Here is a 7,689-nt window from a genome sequence, read left to right as displayed (position 1 = left end):
TTCTGGGAAACAGGAGGTTGGCAATGAACAAAACAGCTCTTCTCAAACTCCATCGAATTTGCCCTGCCAGACTGGTGGGCCCTGTGGAGAAAGAAAAATTTGGTCCTTCGGAGGGCTCTGGCTTGTGACAAGGGAGATCCCCACTGCCAGGACAAGTCCTGGCCATAGAAAATATCGGCTTAAAAACATTCTCCTGTAATATCTCTGACCCAAAGTTTAGCACCATTTTTTTTCTGTTTCACTTTTTAGGACTAAACCAGTTTCCAGAGGCAAGTGGCATATGCCTTACACTTGGTATCATCCTTAATTTCTTCATTCATTAACTTGGCTTAAAAGACTAAACCTCTCATTCCTTTTAAAAAATATATTTTTGCCTTGATAGCCCCAATGGCCACTGACAAAGACTTTTATTTTCCAGTCGATAAGAGAGACACCTTCCTTGCCTTGCTCATGGTCTGGATGAGGTGCGTGCGGCCTTACACACCCTAGGTCACACAATCGTCCAGTGGCTGCTTCACCTGCAGCTCCTTACTCCCTGCATCTGTTGAGTCTTTGGCTTTGTCATTGCAATGCATGGTGTACCCAGTCAAGCGGTCCTGGAACTTCTCCAGCTAGCTGGTCCCCAAGGCCTGGGCTTGAGCCAGAGGCCCATGGCAGCATTCAATGCACCAGTTCACCTGCTGCATGTGCACAACCGCTGGTGGTGCACCAGAACATGAGGCCCTGCAGCTTCCAAATGGTCTCTCTCTCCAGACTCTTCACCAGGGAGTCCACCTCCTGCACTCACAGCTGCTGCAACTCCGCTACGATGACCCCGTGCTGCCCCCCTATTTCTTACTATCTTCCTGTGTTCCATGCCCACACATGATCTGCCTCTGCCCATCTCCTTCTGTCTTCTTGAGATCCCTACTGACACATGTCCTGGATATGCTCATCTTTTTCTTTATTTCTGTGTTCCAATCCCCATATGTTCTGTAACTGTCCTGCAGTTAGTCACTTTCAGTGATCCATACCCACACATGGTCTGCTCTACCCATCTCTTACTGCTCTCCTCACATTCATACCACATATGATCTGGATCTGCCCATCTCTGTCTGTCTGTGTTCCATATCCACACATGTTCTGCCATTTCCTATCATCAGTTAGTGGATTCCTGTGCTCCATACCCAGACATGATCTGACTCTGCACATCTCCTTCTGTCTTTCTGAGCCCCATACCCACACATGACCTGGTTCTGCCCATTTACAGCTGCCTTCCTGAGTCTCACACCCACTCATGATCTGAATCTTGTCACCTTGTCCTGTCTTCCTCAGCCTCACACCCACACACGTGATCTGTTATTTCCTATCAGTTACTACTTTCCTGTGTTCCATACCCATACATGTTCTGGCTCTGCCCATCATTTCCTGTCTTCATGAGATACCTATCCACACATGATCTGGCTTTGCTCATCACATTCATTCTTCCTGAGGTCCATATCCACACATGGGGACACTTTTACCATCTTCCTGACATTCATACCCACACATGACCTGCCTGTTTCCATCACTTACTGACTTCCTCATATTTATACCCACACATGATATGATTCTGCCCATCTCCTACTGTCTCCCTGAAATTCACATCCAAACATGATCTGCCTCTGCCCATCACTTACCTTCTTTCTGACATTCATATGCACACATGATGTTTTACCCCTCTCTTCCTGTCTTCCTGACACTCACACCTACACATGATCTGCCTCTGCCCATCTCTTACTGTCTTCAGACACTCATACCCACACACAATCTGCTCCTGCCCATCTCTTGCTGGCATCCTGACATTGATGCCCAACATACCTGTCTCTGCCCATCTCTTTCTTCCTGGCATTCATACACACACATGATCTGCCTCTGCCCATCTCTTACTGTGTTTGTGCATTCATACTTACACATAATCAGCTTCTGCCTGTCTCTTCATATCTTCCTGACATATATCCTCACATATGATCTACCTTTCCCTATCTTTTACTGTTTGCCTGACATTCCTCCCCGCCCATGATTTGCCTCTTTCTTTACTGTCTTTCTAGCATTCATACCCACACATGATCTGCCTCTGCCCATCTCTTACTGTCTTCAGACACTCATACCCACACACAATCTGCTCCTGCCCATCTCTTGCTGGCATCCTGACATTGATGCCCAACATACCTGTCTCTGCCCATCTCTTTCTTCCTGGCATTCATACACACACATGATCTGCCTCTGCCCATCTCTTACTGTGTTTGTGCATTCATACTTACACATAATCAGCTTCTGCCTGTCTCTTCATATCTTCCTGACATATATCCTCACATATGATCTACCTTTCCCTATCTTTTACTGTTTGCCTGACATTCCTCCCCGCCCATGATTTGCCTCTTTCTTTACTGTCTTTCTAGCATTCATACCCACACATGATCTGCTTCTGCTCATCTCTTACTGTCTTCCTGAAATTCATATTCACAGATGATCTGCCTCTGTTTATATCTGTCTTTCTGACATTCACATTTAGAAATAATCTGCACTTGCCCATCTCTTACTATATACCTAAACATTCATATCCACACACTATTTGCCTTGCCCACGTTTTACTGACTTCCTGTCAGTCATACCCATATGTGATCTTCCTCTGCCCATGTCTTGTCATCTTTCTGACATTCATATCCACACATGATATGATTCTGTGCATTTTTTGTCTTCCTGAGACTCATTTCCACGCAAGGTCTGGCTATGTTAAGTTTCAATCGTACTGGATCATACACACACATAATCTGTCCATACCCATGTTTTTCAGTTTTCCTGTCATCTGTACCCATCCATTACCTCGCTATCTCTGTCTCTTTCATACTTTCTCTGTTCCATTCTCGGATAGATTTTTCACTTGTCTTCACTTTCTGTGTTCCTGTGACTCTTTCCCACAAAAGATCTGGTTCTTCCCTACCAGTTCTGTCTTCCTGAAATGCGCACCCCCTTATTGTCTGGCCCTGCTGATTTCCTACTGTCTTCCTAAGATTCCTACCTACACACGAAGGGGCTATGCCCATTATATTCTTGTTCGTATCTTTCATACTCACACGTGATCTGCTTTTGCCCATCTCTTATGTCTTCCTGACATTCATAACACACATTATCTGCCTCTGACCATCTCTGTCTTTCTGACATTCATACTCATACTTTATCTGCCTCTGTTCATCTCTTCCTGTTGCCCTGACATTCATACCACACATAAAGTTCTAGGCTTATGTTTTACTGTCTTCCTGAGACTCATGCCACACTTGATCTACCTCTGCTTATCTCTTACTGTCCTGACATTCATAGCCACACATTATCTGCCTCTGCCCATCACTTACCACCCTTCCGACATTTATTCCTACATGTGATCTGCCTCTGCCCTTCTCTGACTATTTTCCTGACATTCACAACCACATGTGATATGCCTCGCCCTACTCTTCCTGTCATCCTGACCTCATACGAGAAGCGATCTTTCTCTCTCCACTTCTTACTATCTTCCTGACGTTCACAGCACACATGATGTGCTAGGCTTACCTTTTACTGTTGTCCTGACATTCACACCACCCTGTCTTTTTGACATTCACACCCAACCTGTCTTTTTGACATTCACACCCACATATGATCTACCTCCGCTAATGCCTTACTGTATAATTGACATTCATAACTATACATGATCTGCTCTGCCCATCACTTACTTGCTCCCTGACATTGATACCACATTGATTTTCATCTGTCCATCTGTTACTGTCATTCTGATATTGATGCCAGACATGACCTACCTCTGCCCATCTCTAACCGGTCTTGTGACATTCATACTCACATATGATCTGTCTCTGCCCATGTCTTACTGTCTTCCTGACATTCGCCCTCACACATGATCTGCCTTGGTCCATCTCTTATTGTTTTTGTGACATTTGTACGCACACATGATTTTCCTCTGCTCATCTCTTACTGTCTTCCTGACATTCACACCCACACAGGATCTACCTCTGCCATATTTTATTGTCTTCCCAACATAAATGCTCACACATGATCTCCTCTACCCATCAATTACTTGCTTCCTGACTTTGATACCCACACATGGCATGCCTCTTTGTATCTCTTACTGTTCTCACATTCATACCCAAGCATGATCTGCCTCTGCCCATCTTTTATTATTGTCTGACATTTGTACCACACATGACCTTTTTTGCACATCTCTTACTGTCTTCTGGACATTCACTCCGCACATGATCTGCCTTTACCCATCTCTTCCTGTCTTCCTGATGTTCATAGTCACATATGACCTGATCTGCCCATCTCTTATTGTCTTCCTGACATTCATACCTCACATAATCTGTCTCTGCCCATCTCTCCCTGTCTTCCTGACATTCACGCCCACACATGATCTGCTCTGCCCATCTCTTACTGTGTTTCTGACATTTATACCTCACATATCTGTCTCTGTCCAACTCTCCCTGTCTTCCTGACATTCACGCCCACAAATGATCTGCTCTGCCCATCTCTTACTGCCTTCCTGGCATTCATACCTCACATAATCTGTCTCTGCCCATGTCTTACATCTTTTTGACATTCATACATACACATGATCTGCCCTTGCAAATCCTTTCTGGTCTTCCTGACATTCATAACCACTCATCATCTGCCTCTATCCATCTTTCACTGTCTTCTCAACTTTCATACTCACACATGATCTGCCTCTGTCTTTTACTGTTTTTGTGACTTTCATACCACACGTGATCTGCCACTGCCCATCTGTTACGGTCTTCCTGACATATATACCCACACATGATCTGCTCTTCCATCACTTCCTTTCTTCCTTTCATACCACACATGATCTCAATCAGCCCATCTTTTACTGTCGTCCTCATATCATGCAAGATCTGCCTCTACCATCTCTTACTGACTTCCTGGCATTAATATTACAAATTATCTGCCCCTTCATCTTCAGTGTCTTCCTGACATTTACACCCAAAGATGTAACCCATGTGTTACTGTTTTCCTGACTTTCAAACCCACCCATGATCTGCTCTGCCCACCTCTTATTGTCTTCCTGACACTCAGACCACACATAATCTGCATTTTCCTGTCTCTTACTGTCTTCCTGACATATACACTCACACATGATCTGCTCTGCTCTTTACTTCCTTCCTTCCTAACGCTGACACCACACATGATCTGCCTCTGCCCATCTCTTACTGTTTTCCTGACATTCATACCTTCACACTATCTGCTCTAGCCATCTCTTCCTGTCCTCCTGACATTGATACCACACATGATCTGCCTCCACCCATCGCTTACCGCTTCCTAAATTTCATACCACACGTAATCTGCCTCCACCCATCTCTTACTGTCTTCCTGACATATACACTCACAGATGATATGCTCTTCCCATCACTTACTGTCTTTCTGACATTCACACACACACATGATCTGCCTCTGCCCTTTGCTTACTGTCTTATTTTCATTGATACCCATCTGAAATCTGCATCTGCCCATATCTTACTCTCTTCCTGATGCTCATAACAACACATTATCTGCTTTTCCCATCTCTTACTGCCTTCTTTACATTCATCCCCACACATGCTCTGCCTTTACACATCTATTACTGCCTTTCTGACATTCGTAGCAACACATGCTTTGAGGCTGTTCTTCTCTTACTGCATTCCTGATATTCACGCTCACACATCATCTGCATCTGTCCATCTTATACTGTGTTCGTGACATTCATACCCGCACATGGTGTGCCTCTATCTGTCTTTTGCTGTCTTTCTGCCATTCATACTTATACAAGATCATCCTCTGCTCATCTCTTCCTGTCGTCTTGGTATATATCCCCACAGAGGATTTTCCTTTGCCCGTCTTTTGCTGTCTTCCTGACATTCATCCTTACACATGATATGCCTCTGTTCATTCCTTGCTGTCTGCCTGACATTCATACCCTCACATGGTCTGCCTCTGTCCATCTCTTACTGACTTCCTGACAGTCATAGCCAGACATGTTTTGACTCTGTCCATTTCTTACTGTATTCTTGGCATTCAGACCCACACATGAGCTGCCCTCTGCCATCTCTTACTGCCCACCTGACATTCATACCCACACTTGATCTGCCTCTTTCCATCCCCTTTTGTCTTCCTGACATTCATACTCATACATGATCTCCATCTCCTCATCTCTGACTGTGTTCCCAACATTTATGCCCACACATGATCTGTGTCTGCCCTGACATAAATGTTGTCTTCCTGACATAAATACTCACACATGATCTCTACCCATCAATTACTTGCTTCCTGACTTTGATACTCACACATGGCGTGCTTCTTTGTATCTCTTACTGTTCTCACATTCATACCCAAGCATGATCTGCCTCTGCCCATCTTTTATTATTGCCTTCCTGTCTTATTACTGTCTTCCTGAAATTTCTACCCACACATTTTGACTCTGTTCATCTCTTACTGTCTTCCTGACATTCATAGCACACATAATCTGTTTCTGTCTCTTACTGTCTTCCTGATCTTCATACCCACACATGATCTGCTTCTTCCCATCCTATTGTCTTCCTGACATTCATACCCACACATGATCTGCCTCTGCCCATAACTTACTGTCTTTCTGTCATTCATACCCACATGTAATAAGGCTCTGCCCATCTCTTCCTGTCTTCCTGCCATTGGTACCCACACAGGATCTGCCCTGGCCTGTGTCATCTTTCTGTGCTCCATCCTCACACCTCTTCTGCTCCTGTCTGTGTCTTTCTGATTTACAAGGGTCCATATCGACCCATGATGTGTTTCCTTCCCTTATCTCGTTGCCTTACTTGATTCTGACACTTACTGAATATTGGACCCATCCTTTCCCTCTTGGCCACTCTTGTGAATCTGCCCTGGCCATTTCTCGGAGTTTCTGCATGCCCGGATTCCTTCTGAATTCAGGCCCTGCCCTGGCGGTGCCTCTTCCTGGGTTTCTCTGTTCCCAGGGTTTGGGGCGTCTTCTTCTTTGGACCTTTTGTGTCTCAGTTCCAATGTTGTCTCTCAGAGAAGTCTTCTGTGACCATCCCTCTTGGCATGTCCTCCTTCCTTGTCATCCCCTTTTACTTTCTTCACAGTGCTCCATGCCTTCGGAAGGAATTTTGTTCATGTCTGTTTTCCCTCCCCTTGCTGATCCAGAAGGTCAAGGTCAAGGCCTGGTGTGTGCAGCTGCCCGCTCTGTCCCTGCCTCATGATAGTGCACGGTGCCCTGGAGGTGCTGGGTGAGGTTGTGCTCAATGAAGAAGTGAATTCCAGGAGTCAAGACACAGCTCAGCAGGAGTGGCCACGCACACTCCTCGGAAATCCATGGAACCCTATGGCAGAGGAAAGCTGGAAGGAGCCAGTGGGTTCGGACTGCAGAAAGCTGGCGGTGGGCTAAGGCTGACTGTGTTTGTGGGACCAGGGAGGTGGAAGGTGCTGGAAGGAGGGAGGGCTGGGGGTGGGTTCAGGGAGAAAAAGTCAGGTGAGAATTTGAGAGGCTGGAGGAGAAAACACGCGGCCTCAAGCGTGTGCGGCAAGCCTTGGGCAGGGGCTCGACTCTCCTTCAGGGTGGGCTGGCCCGGCTCTCGTGTTCCCATCATGGGAGGGAGCTGGGGGCTGCTGGCCTGTAGACTGGGCTCAGCTTCG

The 7,689-nt window shown here is 45.8% G+C and overlaps 1 pseudogene; it reads right to left on the bottom strand.

Moving 5' to 3' along the window:
• Positions 1-407: 407 nt before the first annotated feature.
• On the bottom strand, positions 408-6,808 carry LOC100393038 (protein FAM136A pseudogene; annotated as a pseudogene).
• Positions 6,809-7,689: the final 881 nt, after the last annotated feature.

This window comes from Callithrix jacchus, chromosome X, assembly GCF_049354715.1.
Source record: "Callithrix jacchus isolate 240 chromosome X, calJac240_pri, whole genome shotgun sequence".
NCBI classification, from domain to species: domain Eukaryota; kingdom Metazoa; phylum Chordata; class Mammalia; order Primates; family Cebidae; genus Callithrix; species Callithrix jacchus.
This window is presented reverse-complemented; position numbering and strand designations above follow the sequence as displayed.